The 12,708-nt window shown below is 36.9% G+C and overlaps 1 protein-coding gene and 1 pseudogene across 4 annotated transcripts in view; both read right to left on the bottom strand.

Annotated features, from left to right (window-relative positions):
* MTX2 (metaxin 2) overlaps positions 1–12,708 on the bottom strand; it is an 87,126-nt gene that overhangs the window by 73,385 nt on the left and 1,033 nt on the right. The gene's annotated exons all lie outside the window — the stretch shown is intronic.
* Positions 9,872–10,923, bottom strand: LOC100589418 (annotated as a pseudogene). The gene has a single exon (XR_001114261.2). The product of XR_001114261.2 is annotated as a 40S ribosomal protein SA pseudogene (transcript).

Here is a 12,708-nt window from a genome sequence, read left to right as displayed (position 1 = left end):
AAAAAAAAAAAAAAAAAAAAAAACTGCTATAACTCTAAAAATAATGTCATTGAACCAATTTAAGGAAGGATAACATCTCAACAATGGGTACCAAATTGAACAGTGTAAACTCAAGAATTCACTTTCTCTCCGAATCATTCAGTGGTTCCTAACCAAAGACACACAGACAAACTATCTACAGAGTATTTGAAAATTATACTTGTCTTATCTCCATCCTCAATCTTTCCATATGATAGGCCTTTGGTGAGAATAAAGGAGTATTTGTATATGCATGCATGTTCGAGCAGGCATCACTAGCTTTAGAGAGTTCCATAGATAACCAATTACAATGTACAAAACCGCCCACACTACTCTACTCACCCCCAACTCCCCATCTAGCCCCATCCTTCTTCAGAACCTCTATTCAGTCATGAGTGTGCCTTGTCAGTTCCCAGATCTAAGGAAAACAGGCAGTACCACCTTGGTTACTGTGGCAAAGTATATGTCTTAAATACGTCTGCAACAGTAATTCCTGCCCTACAATTCCCCTTCCCTTGAATCTGGGCCGGCCTGTAGCTCCACTGTGACCCACAGAATATTGTGGAAGTGATGCTGTAGGACAATTGAGAGTAGGTTATAAAAGGTGATGCAACTTCTATCTTGCTAGCTCAGGCACTTGTATGTGGTGCACTGAGTCACTACCTAAGAAGTCTGACTACCCTCAGGCCACCAAGCTGTGAGGAAGCCAAGCCACATGAAGAAGCCACACGTAAGTATTCCAGAGAACAACCCCAGCTAAAGTCCTAGCCAGAATCAATTGTCAGATATGTAAGTGAAGATGCTTCCAGATGTTTCCAACCCTCAACCACTGGATCATTCCCAGCCTTTGAGTCTTTTCAGCTTAAGACCCAGACATCATGAGTAAGAGACAAACCATCTTTCCTGTGCTGTATACAGCACCCTATACATAAGTAACCCCGTCTTAGAAAAAGAGCCCACCTTACATTTAAAAAGGCATCATGCCAACAGGGACCACATGTTCATCTAATCAACAGAGACTACACGTACCAACCAGATAAAAGACATAACCAGACACACTTTTTACTATCAGTCCTCACCAGAAAATGTGAGGGCTATAAAAAGAGCAGAACTCCACCAGCTCAAGATGGCCGTCTTAATAGACACTGCCTGGCAGTCACTCGTGATCAACACCCAGCATCTGCTGCCAAATGCTCTGCCCAAATCAAGAACTCTTCCTTGCAAGACACTGACAACTGTCTGGATCAGCCCAGGACACTATCCTTGTCCGCGATGCTCTCCTTTGACTGGTTCATTATCTCTTTTCCTGTCCCTTTTTCTCTTGATGTTAAATGTTACTGTTTGATGTGGAAATTTTAATCTATAACATTTATACGTGCAGTTTGCAACATTGAACGACTTGTGGATTGGCTTAGTCTATGTGGCACAGCTCTGACTACTGAGTGAACAGGTAGTACTAAGGAGAATTGCCTCCTTAAGGAACTCGATGTTGCTTATTGCTTTTATGATGAATAAGCACCAATAAAAGTCTGACCCTGTGGAGAGACACAAATGTGTGTGGATATGGTTATGTCTCACCTTGTGCCACTCACAACATGTGCCCTGTCTGGATTACTGACCCACAGGATCCGTGAACATAAGAAAGTGGCTGTTTTACAACTCTAAATTTAGGGTGGTTTGTTACACTGCAAAAGTAACTTGAGAGTTAAGACTTTTGATAGTTACTATTAATCACACAAAATGTTGACTCGTCTGAAGCCTCAGAATTCCCTGTTTATCTAAATCAGTTACCAAGCTGACTCCTGACCATATCATGTTTATAAATTCCACTTTACTGCTTCAGACATAGAGTTTGACACTTGCACTTTCCCTCCAGTCAGTTTCACTTTATTAATCCAATATCTTGAATCTTTGCCTTCCTGAAATCTCACTGTATCTCCAATTTGCTGACCACATCACCCTGACTCCCTGGCCTCTAGTCCCCCGGATTTGGTACCCAATGACTAGAATGACTTATATCATCTTTAAAAACTGACCTGAATGGCAGTTGCTACATTATTCACAGATTGAAGAAACAAAAGAGAATCCAAGAGAGAAACAACTCTAGCTAAAATCAAATCTAACTATATCTTTTCATAAAAGTCAGACCAATAGTCATTTACCTATGATACAAAGATAATCTAAAACAGTAAATAATGAAAGCATAGTTTATATTTGTCTTTAATCTGCACTCTGTAATTTCTCACACATTAGCACCTTTTCTAAATATTTATTTTAATATTATCTTATATTCTCCAAACAGCCACCAAATGCTAGTATGAGAAAATCAGTGCAAGTAGATGGCAAAAAGGAGAAAACTGTTTAGGGAGAAAATACATCAAAAATAATTCACAATCTCAATGTAAGAACAAATGTCAATTATCACTTAAATAGTTAACATTATGTAACTAGTTCTCCTGGACTAGCCAACTTAGAATCTTAAATCGATGAACAGTAATAACAGTAATAGTAAAAATAACAATGATAGCATCTATCGAAAAACTAGATAGTAACTTTTATTTTTATGTTATTTCTTATAAAGACATAATCTTTTTTTAATTTATAAAATAAGAAACATTACGTATAATTCATAATGCCAAAACATTTTTCTATAACATAAAAGCTAACAATCAAAAGAAATGGAGGTCAAAGAAGGCTAGATCATTGAAGAGTGAGCTGCCAATATTACTTTACAGAAATAAACACTGGAATAATAATGGCCTCTTCATGTTATACAAATGACACATTTATTCATATAAAGTTCTGATTACTGCTCTAAATTGACCAGGTAATAAAATATGACACGTGGGGGTAAATACCATTGTAATACTCAAAGATACTGTATCCACTGGAATAAATATACACATCAAAAGTCTATTTTTTTCCATACAGATTAAGTTATGAAGAAATTCTTTGGCTTATACAAGTTCTTAGAGATAAAATACATGATCAGCAAAAAAACATAGCTAAGTGTATAAAAACAGTGAAATGCATTTTATGGTTTCTATTTTGCCAACACAGTTACAGTTAATGAGAATTGTCATGACAAAATGATTGTTTTTATGAAAAGAACCTTCTTTATTACTAACCAATCAAATTTCATTTTTATTACTGATGTAAAAAAGTTCAAAACCATCATTCATTTATAGAGCGTACAAAAATAAGAAAAGTGTTCAAGAATAGAGGAGAGGATCAATTACAAAGCAATAAAAAATTAAAGCATGCATTTCTCTTACTGGCAAGGCAAATACTTCTCTTCTACATATAAATGTCTATAACTGGATTTTCTGAATATTATAACGTCTTTGAACAAAAAAATGAGAAGCCTGAATTTTCAATATCTCATCTCTATTTGATATCTTCAGTCCATCTGATAACTGCTTATCAAGAAACTTCAAAAATGTTTGAAAAATATTAAGAAGTTTGGTGGCATTTTCTTTCAATTTTCACCAAAATATGGCAAGCTTGGGCTAACGTTAATAACTCAAAAGTCTTCAAAGAAATAAGACTGACAAATTTTATGGGGCACCCATCATCAAAATCTTTTAAGTTAAAAACTAAAAATCATGTAATTTCAGAGTATAAAATGTTAATAAACCACATTAAGTAAATTAAAACTCACATTACAGCCTATGAACTATTTCATCAGCAGAAAACAAGGCCTTGAAGGGATCTTATTACCAAAGTTTTCAAAAATTTATATAATATTGCTGTTAAGAATTTAGTTTTGGCCAGGTGCAGTGGCTCACACCTGTAATCCCAGCACTTTGGGAGGCCGATGCGGGCAGATCACATAAGGTCAGCAGTTCGAGACCAGCCTGGCCAACATGGTGAAACCCCGTCTTTACTGAAAATACAAAAATTAGCCAGGCGTGGTGGTGGGCACCTATAATCCCAGCTACTTGGGAGGCTGAGGCAGGAGAATCACTTGAACCTGGGAGGCAGAGGTTGCAGTAAGCCGAGATCACCCCACTGCACTCCAGCCTGGGCAACAGAGCAAGACTCCATCTCAAAAAAAAAAAAATAGTTTCAACCTATTCAGGAATACAGTATAATAAAATACAGGATCTACTGCTGTCAATAAACTATATCTTGCCTCTAGTCTGAAGTATAACCTATTTTGTCACTGTTTTGCTTTACCATCTGCACCATTCAATCTCAGCTTCATATCTTCAAGGTCATAAGCACAACTGTGTAAGATTATTCATGTGACTAATATGTTTTTTTTTTAATTCTCTGAAACATGATGGTCAGTTCAGTAACTTTTTAATAATTCCTCAGTGCCTTCCTCAATACTGGAAAATCCTCAGAATACTGAGTAAAAATAACAAAATATCTTTATTTTCAAGAGCAAAAGATTTAAGGCTGGGTACAGTGGCTCACGCCTGTAATCCCGACACTTTGGGAGGCCGAGGTGGGCGGATCACCTGAGGTCCGCAGTTCGAGACCAGTCTGAACAATGTGGAGAAACCTGGTCTCTATTAAAAATACAAAATTAGCCAGGTGCAGTGGCACATGCCTGTAATCCCAGCTACTCAGGAGTCTGAGGCAGGAGAATCACTTGAACCCAGGAGGTGGAGGTTGCAGTGAGCCAAGATCCTACCATTGGACTCCAGCCTGGGCAACAAGAATGAAACTCCATCTCAAAAAAAAGAAAAATGAATATAATGCATTGTATTTCTTCAATTATCTGTGGCAAGTGTCATCATTAAATATTCTGATACACGGATGTACAAGCCTTTACCATCATTTTCTTCATTGTGAGCAACAGCATCACTTCTATATTACAAAAGCCTTTAAACCTATATTTTCTACTTCCTCTAGCCTCTGGAACTCTTCTGAATGCTTTTAAAGTCCAGATTCCCCAGTACTCATGTGAGGAGGGATGGAACGAAAACACTTTATTACCAATATAAAAACAAATTTTTAAAAACATACCCATTTTGATCACACTTACTTTCAAGATGCACACATATGGGTTCCATGGAACCCTGCAAAACTACTTTCCTAGCTCATACTATAAATTAATGCTACTGCTTAAATGAAGTTATTAATAAATTTAAATAATTAAGCACCCAAATGCCCACAATGAGATAAATGGAATATTCCAACCATTCTTTTTTCATCCTTTATATAGTTTACTGAGCTTCTAAAGAACAGAACAGATATTATCCTTATTTCAAAAGATTAATAAATTTTAGTATGATGAAACTAACTAATGTGCTTAAAATACGGCAAGGCACCGGTGGAGTAATAAATCAGAAAAGATGGTATATGAGTAAAGAAAAATAAGAATACTCTGGGTATTTTCTGCTGTCCAAAATGGTAATGGGATACCAGACGTTAAGAGTTAATATCCTCAAAGGACCCCTTACTATAAGGTGAAAGGCTCTTGGGCAATAAAAGTAACAATAGAAAGTAACATGTACTGAACACTTATTATCTACCACCCTACACTAGATACTTAATATATATTGTAAAATATATTATCCCCTTTTACAAATGAGGAAACTGAGGACTAGAAAGGCCTGTCCAAGATCACACAACAAGTAGCAGGGTTGAGCTTAGAACTCAGCTCTTACTCCCATGACCTTGTTCCTAACCTTTATACTGAGTTTCAGTATTCTTATCCACAAAGTACCTATCTAACAAGACCAAATTGTTATTATTAGCAATTACGTATATAAATCATTTAACACAGTAGCTCAAAAGCTTACTCTTATTATCAGTAACCAGCTATGGCAATTCTAATTAACAGACCGCCAATATGACCTATAGCAAGATTCAATTTTATAATGAAAATCAACATGGCTGGAGCATATCAAATATATATATCTTGAAATAAATATCCTGGAATAACAAATTATTCTAGGATACATTACTAAGTAATTTTAATAACTACAATAACTGTATGTAGATGCTTCATATTATTGAATTATCTGTTATTTACAAATAACTTTTTAAAGCTTTACCAAAATTGTATCTTTAAAGTAACATATTATTATTTTCACCATTTTACAAATGAGAAATCTCAGGCTTAAAAAGGCAGTTAATTTGCCCAAGTTCACACAGCTAGGAAGTAGCTGAATAAGAATCCAGGTTAGACTTTTCACTTCAAAATCCACAGAAAGTGTAAAAGCAAGGTGAAGGAAGCAATCAACACTGCAGCCAATTTCTGCTGTTTAGTGCTCAACACCTCTCCCTTCTTTTGTGTATCTGGTGGCACTGTGGAGCCCTAATACCTGGAGCCACTCCTGGCACAGGGATGGGCAAGTGAGTTAGGCCTGTCCACCCAAGTACTCTACCCTTTTGGCTGCTCCAAATGTGGTCATGTAGCCCAAATGGGATTACACAATCCTCCCCTATGATATATTCACAACCAACTGACTGTAAGAACAAAATTTAAAAAAAAAATGTGAGTAATGTATTGAAAAATCTTGCCATTAAAAAAAGTAAAAACTTAAATATACAGGTTATAAAATATTTTTAAACTATTTTTTAATAACATCCAGGTCTATTTTTATCCTTTTAAAATTCTAGGCCGGGCACAGTGGCTCACACCTGTAATCCCAGCACTTTGGGAGGCTAAGGCAGGCGGATCACTTGAGGCCAGCAGTTCAAGACAAGCCTGGCCAACAAGGTGAAATCCCATCTCTACTAAAAATATAAAAAGTAGCTGGGCATGGGAGCAGACACCTGTAATCCCAGCTACTCAAGAGGCTGAGGCAGGAGAATCACTTGAACCCTGGAGGTGGAGGTTGCAATGAGCCAAGGTTGTGCCATTGCCCTCCAGCCTGGGTGACAAGAGTAAAATGCTGTCTCAAAAAAAAAATTCTAAATCCAGCACATCATCATCTAGAGAAACAACTATTCATTCAAAAGCATAACTTACCATTTCTTTCCATATTAAGCTAAAAGAACAATTCAAAATTATCTTCCACTTTAAAAAAATATATTCCAAAAAACTACTGAACAGATGCATAAATATGTTTATGTAAGCACTGCTTACAACAGACAAAAATCACACACACGTGTGGTGGCTTTGGGACACATCAGCTTACTTACACTGAATACACTTGCCAAAATTCCCTTTCTACTATGTCTCTAGTTAAAGTGGGCTACAAGGGATATTCTCCGCCAGGTGTTGGGAAGAGAGGCAACAGTCATTTTGTAGCAGACACACACTTCCTCCTAGCTTTTCTAACCCTAATCTAGGTGCTGCCATAAAGGGATTCTGCTGATATAATTAAAGTCCCTACTTAGTAAGCTTTACATTAATCAAAAGGGAGAGTATCCTAAGTGGCCTGATTTTATCAGTTGAAAGCCCTTTAAAAAAGGGTCTAAGTCCTCCCTGGGATCAGACACTCCAGGCAGTACCTGGCCTTGCCAGTGCTCTCTTAGTCCTGAATCTCCCCCTCCTGACTGCCTGCCTTGCATGCTTTGCACTTACTTTGCCAGCCCCCACATGAAGAGCCAATTCTTTGCCATGTTTGTGTGTGCATATACATGCATGTGTGTATGTCGCTAGAGAGAGAAACAGATATCCTGGTACTTCTGCTTCTCTGGTTGAACTGACTGATAACAACTCTCTAAATACCCATCCGAGTAATACTACATAAGTAAATTTTGGCTTCTTCATTATAATGAAATACTATATAACCATTTTAAAATGATGATGTGTAATTCCATTCACAGACATGAAAAGAGATCCCAATATATGACAAAACAGGTTACAAAAAAATATGCATACTATATGTCCATTTTTTTAATTCAGGGAAAGAGAATGAAATAGCTTTGTTCATCAAAGTTTTAATGATGGATGGAATTTTAAAGTCTTAATCTGTGTGGTATGATTTCAGGTAATTTTTACTTTATCTCTGGATTGTTTTAATTTTCCATAATGACAACATATCATTATCATTATCAGGAAAAAAAACTCGACAACAAACCTTTCTCATTTGACAGGAAAAAAATGTCAGGTAGACTTACATTAAATGGTTAAAATGGTGCCCAGAGTCTTAAAGGATGAACAGGAGTTATTCAAGCAAAGTGGACAACTCAGGCAAGGGGCAAGGAAAGAAGTGACAAGACATGAGGCTGTCCTACTGACAATGAGAAACCAACAAAATGTTAAAACAAGCGGAGGTTTTTTTTTTTTTTTTTTTTAAGGAAAATTAAAATAAAACAAAACAAACAAAAGACCCACTGAGGCTTGCAGTGTATGGACTCTGCTGGAAGGAAGCCAGACTGGAAGCAAAGAAATCAATTCAGAGACTACTATGGTTATCTAAGCAAAAAATGACAAAGCTTGGAACCAAGGTAACAGCAGTAGAAATGGATAGAGTAAGTCCTATTTAGGAATAATAACTGAGAAAAGTTGGCAAGGGAAACACTGGTAGTAAGGAGATAAAAGCAGTTCACTTAAACTGGGGAGTTCAGAGAAGACTTCTAAAAAGATATCCTTATGAATAAGGATCTCAAAGAAGTCACTTCAAGAATACCACAGAGAGATGCCAGGTATCTTTAAATGTTTCCAAAAGAAATCATCAGTGTTAGCTCATGTCCACAGGAAGGAAGGGTAATAAGCAAAGTGTTAGATACACTAAAAATTAGAGCTCTCAACTACAAAAACAGATGCATAATTACTTAAGTTATAATAGATCTATATAGATACATATCTCCAACCTGCGCTACCAGAAACAGAATACTGTGAATAGTTGCTGGATTTGAGTCACATGTATAAGTCATTTACAAGTCAAACACAGGGTTTCCGGTAAATTATTACTTTAACCACTGCTATAGTCTGAATATCCCCTCCACAACTCATGCTGAAATGGAATTGCCATTCTGATAGTATTAAGAGGTGAGATTGTTAAGAGGTGATTAGGTCATGAGGGCTCCACCCTCATGAATGGATTCATCTTTATCCCAAGAGTAGGTTGTTATAAAAGCAAGGTTAGCCCTCTCAGTCTCTGGCTCTTGCCCTCCCTGGCCTTTCCACCTTCTGCCACAGGATAATACAGCACAAAGGCTCCCATCAGATACTGGCACCTTGAAGCTGGAGTTCATTGCCTCCAGAAATGTGAGACTTAAATTTTTTTCTTTATAACTTACCTAGTCTGTGGTATTTTGTTATAGCAACACAAAACAGATTAAGGCAGCCTCCTGTTTTCACTTCTTGACAAAATATAATCCTATAAATTTTAACAATTACAATCATTTAAATTACAAAAGTAAACTATGCTCACTACAGTAATTCAAACAATTCAGAAATACAGTTCCTCCACCCTCTATCAACACTCTTATCTTTATTATCCCAATCGCTAGTTAAAATTAGTTGAATATTCTTAACATATATAAATATATGTAATGTTTATATAGATTTCATGAGTTCATACAAAATAGATATTTTATAACTTTTTACTTAATATAACTATAGCTTTCAAGACAATGTATTTAACAGATATTTTCTTCATTTTTGGATCTGTAAAAATGTGACCATATCATAATTTTTGTATAAATGTTTTTGACAAATAATAACTGTGTGTATTTAGGAGGTACAATGTGATATTTTGATCTAAAGAATAAATCAAGCTAATTAATATATCCATCACCGCACCAACTTAAATTTTTGTGGTGAGAATATTATAAATCTAAGCCTTTAACAATTTTGAAATATATAATACATTATCATTAACTGTGGTCACCTTGCAGTGCAATAGATCACTAAAACTTTTTCTTCTAGTCTAACAAACGTTGCAACAACATCTCCTCTACTTCATTCCTCTTCCCCATCTCAGCCTCTGGTAACCACTTTTTTTTTTTTTTTTTTTTTTTTAGAAACTGATGTTTATTTTCCATCAACCATTTTTCCATGTTGCTTAAGAGCCTATGCAAGAACAGCTTAAGACCAGTCAGTGGTTGCTCCTACCCATTCAGTGGCCTGAGCAGTGGGAGCTGCAGGCCAGTCTTCCGTGGCAGGCTGAGCGCTCCAGTCTTCAGTAGGAAACTGCTGAATAGGCACAGAGGGCACCTGTACACCTTCAGACCAGTCTGCAACCTCAGGCTGAGTAGCAGTGAACTCAGGAGCTGGAGCAGTCCACTCACCCTGAAATTCCTCCTTGGTCACTGCCTTTTCAGCAGCAGCCTGCTCTTCTTTTTCAATCTCTTCAGGATCTCTGTAGAAGTAGAGATCAGGCATGACCTCCCATGGGTGTTCACGGGAAATGGTGCCACGCATGCACAGAACTTCCCAAGCCAGCATCCACCACATCAAACCCATTGAGTGAGCCCCCTTGTTGTTGCATGGGATGGCAATGTCCACATAGCGCAGAGGAGAATCTGTGTTACACAGCGCAATGGTAGGTAGGTTAACATAAGATGCCTCCGTGAGAGGCTGGTGGTCAGCCCTGGGGTCAGTAACCACAAGAAGCCGTGGCTCCCGTAAGGCTGCCTGGATCTGGTTAGCGAAGGTTCCGGGAGTGAAGCGGCCAGCAACTGGAGTGGCTCCAGTGGCAGCAGCAAACTTCAGCACAGCCCTCTGGCCAGTATTCCTGGAGGATATAACACTGACATCAGCAGGGTTTTCAATGGCAACAATAGCACGAGCTGCCAGCAGAAGCTTCTCCCAGGTCCTCTTCAGATTTATGATATAGATGCCATCACTTTTCCTTTTATAGATGTACTGTTCCATCTGGAAGTCAAGATTGGTGCCACCTAAGTGTGTTCCTGCTGCAAGGAACTTAAGGACATCCTCCTCCTTCATTTGCAGGACATCAAGGGCTCCGGACATTGCGAAAGTTTCCCTTTAAGTTACGACGGGAATCCAGAACAATGCCATATGGACCCCTCTATAGGCAGCGCGGAAAAGCAGGTAACCACCTTTCTATTCTGTTTCTAGGAGATCAACTTTCTCAGATTTCCCTAAAAAGATTAGATTTTAGATCACTACTTGTCTTTCTATGTCTAGCTTATTTCATTTAGCATAATGTCCTCCAGATTCATCCATTTTATCACAAATGATAGGGTTTCCTTCTTTTTTAAAGCTGAATAGTATTCCATTGTATCTTATATACATTTTCTTTATCCATTCATCCACTGATAAACATGTAGGTTGCTGCCATATCTTGGCTATTGTGAAAACTGCTGCAATGAACATGGGACTGCACATACCTCTTAGACAATTTCAATTCCTTTGGATACATGCCCAGAAATGGAATTGCTGGATTGGTATACAATAATTTGACATATATTTAAAACATTTCTAGTTTTTCGCTATTACAAATAATGCTGCAATTAATATCACTGTGTGTTTCTTTAAGTATTGGTCTTTACATTTCTATCAGATAAACCCCCATAAGTAGAATTTTCAGGCCAGAGAATATCATTTTAATAAATATTGCTACATTAAGTTCCCAAAAAGTAATACTAACTTACAGACCCAATAGTTTGAGAGTAACTGTTTTCCCCATGCCCTGCTAGTACTAGAAATCATATTCACTTTTGTCCATCTGATGGCAGGGGCGGGAGGATGCTGTACATTATTAGGGACAGAGAACATCTTTTCATCTGTTCACTGTCCATCTATATTTCACGCTTTTGTGAAATGCCTGTTCCAATCCTTTGTCCTTGATTCTGTTGGCTTGTCTTCTTATTTGTACTAACTTGAGATGTCTTTTATCAAAGTTTTAAAATTTTTTCTGCAATCAAATCTGCCAATTTCTTCTCTTATGGATAATGAATTCTTAAGTTTTGCTTAGTCCTCTTCTGCCATCCAAGAATTATTAAAACAATCTATGCTTTCCTCTATTTTATTACAACTTTGTTGTTTTATATTTAGATCTTTAATCAATCTGGAATTTATTCATGTGGTGTAATGACTCAGTAGTTGTTCCAACACCATTTACTGAATTATCCATCTTTAAATGCTTCCTCCTAGAGTAACAGATCACCGCAAATAGCTAAGATGGCAGACAGACAAAATGCCTAGAAATTTTTAAACGTCACTACTTAAAGCAGTATCAGTTTATTAAAAGACATTCATCATTTTCTCATTAAAAGAAATCACACATTAGGACACATGCACACAGTGAACCACTCTCAACATACACTGTGAAATTTTTTTTTTAACATAGTAGCAAACTAAATTAAATCACTGATCTAACTATACAAGCCTGATTTTGTTTCAACATAAATGGTAAAAGTAGAAATAATCATTGCTTGAAATCTCAAGATTAGTCATTGATTTGGGTCGCAAATATTTACTGAGCACCAACTGACTATGGATACAATGGGGAACAAAACAAGTTTGATCCCTACTTTCAGGAAGCTTGCAATCTAGTAGGAGCTTCTCTCCTCTAAAAAATAATGTTTTTAAGTGAAGAAGGAAAAAAAGAAATCTAAGTTCACACAAACGCAAAGCAGTGAAAAACATTCCGGCAAATTTTATGACACATTCTGTACTTCCCATTTCCAAAATACTATCTTATTACTTCAAATGTACCTATTTATTGTGGTGACTGTCTTCATTACTGTACTGTTGAAAACACTGCTAGGGAGTTATGACTAATTCCATTAGCCTCTATCTCAAAGTACCTATGTTTAGTCTCCTCAGTTTCTCAACAATATTTAATTTCTTTCATTACAATAAAT

The sequence above is a fragment of the Nomascus leucogenys genome, chromosome 22a, assembly GCF_006542625.1.
Source record: "Nomascus leucogenys isolate Asia chromosome 22a, Asia_NLE_v1, whole genome shotgun sequence".
Taxonomy (NCBI): Eukaryota; Metazoa; Chordata; class Mammalia; order Primates; family Hylobatidae; genus Nomascus; species Nomascus leucogenys.
The sequence above is the reverse complement of the archived record's forward strand: the minus strand, read 5'-3'. Positions and strand labels throughout refer to the sequence as shown.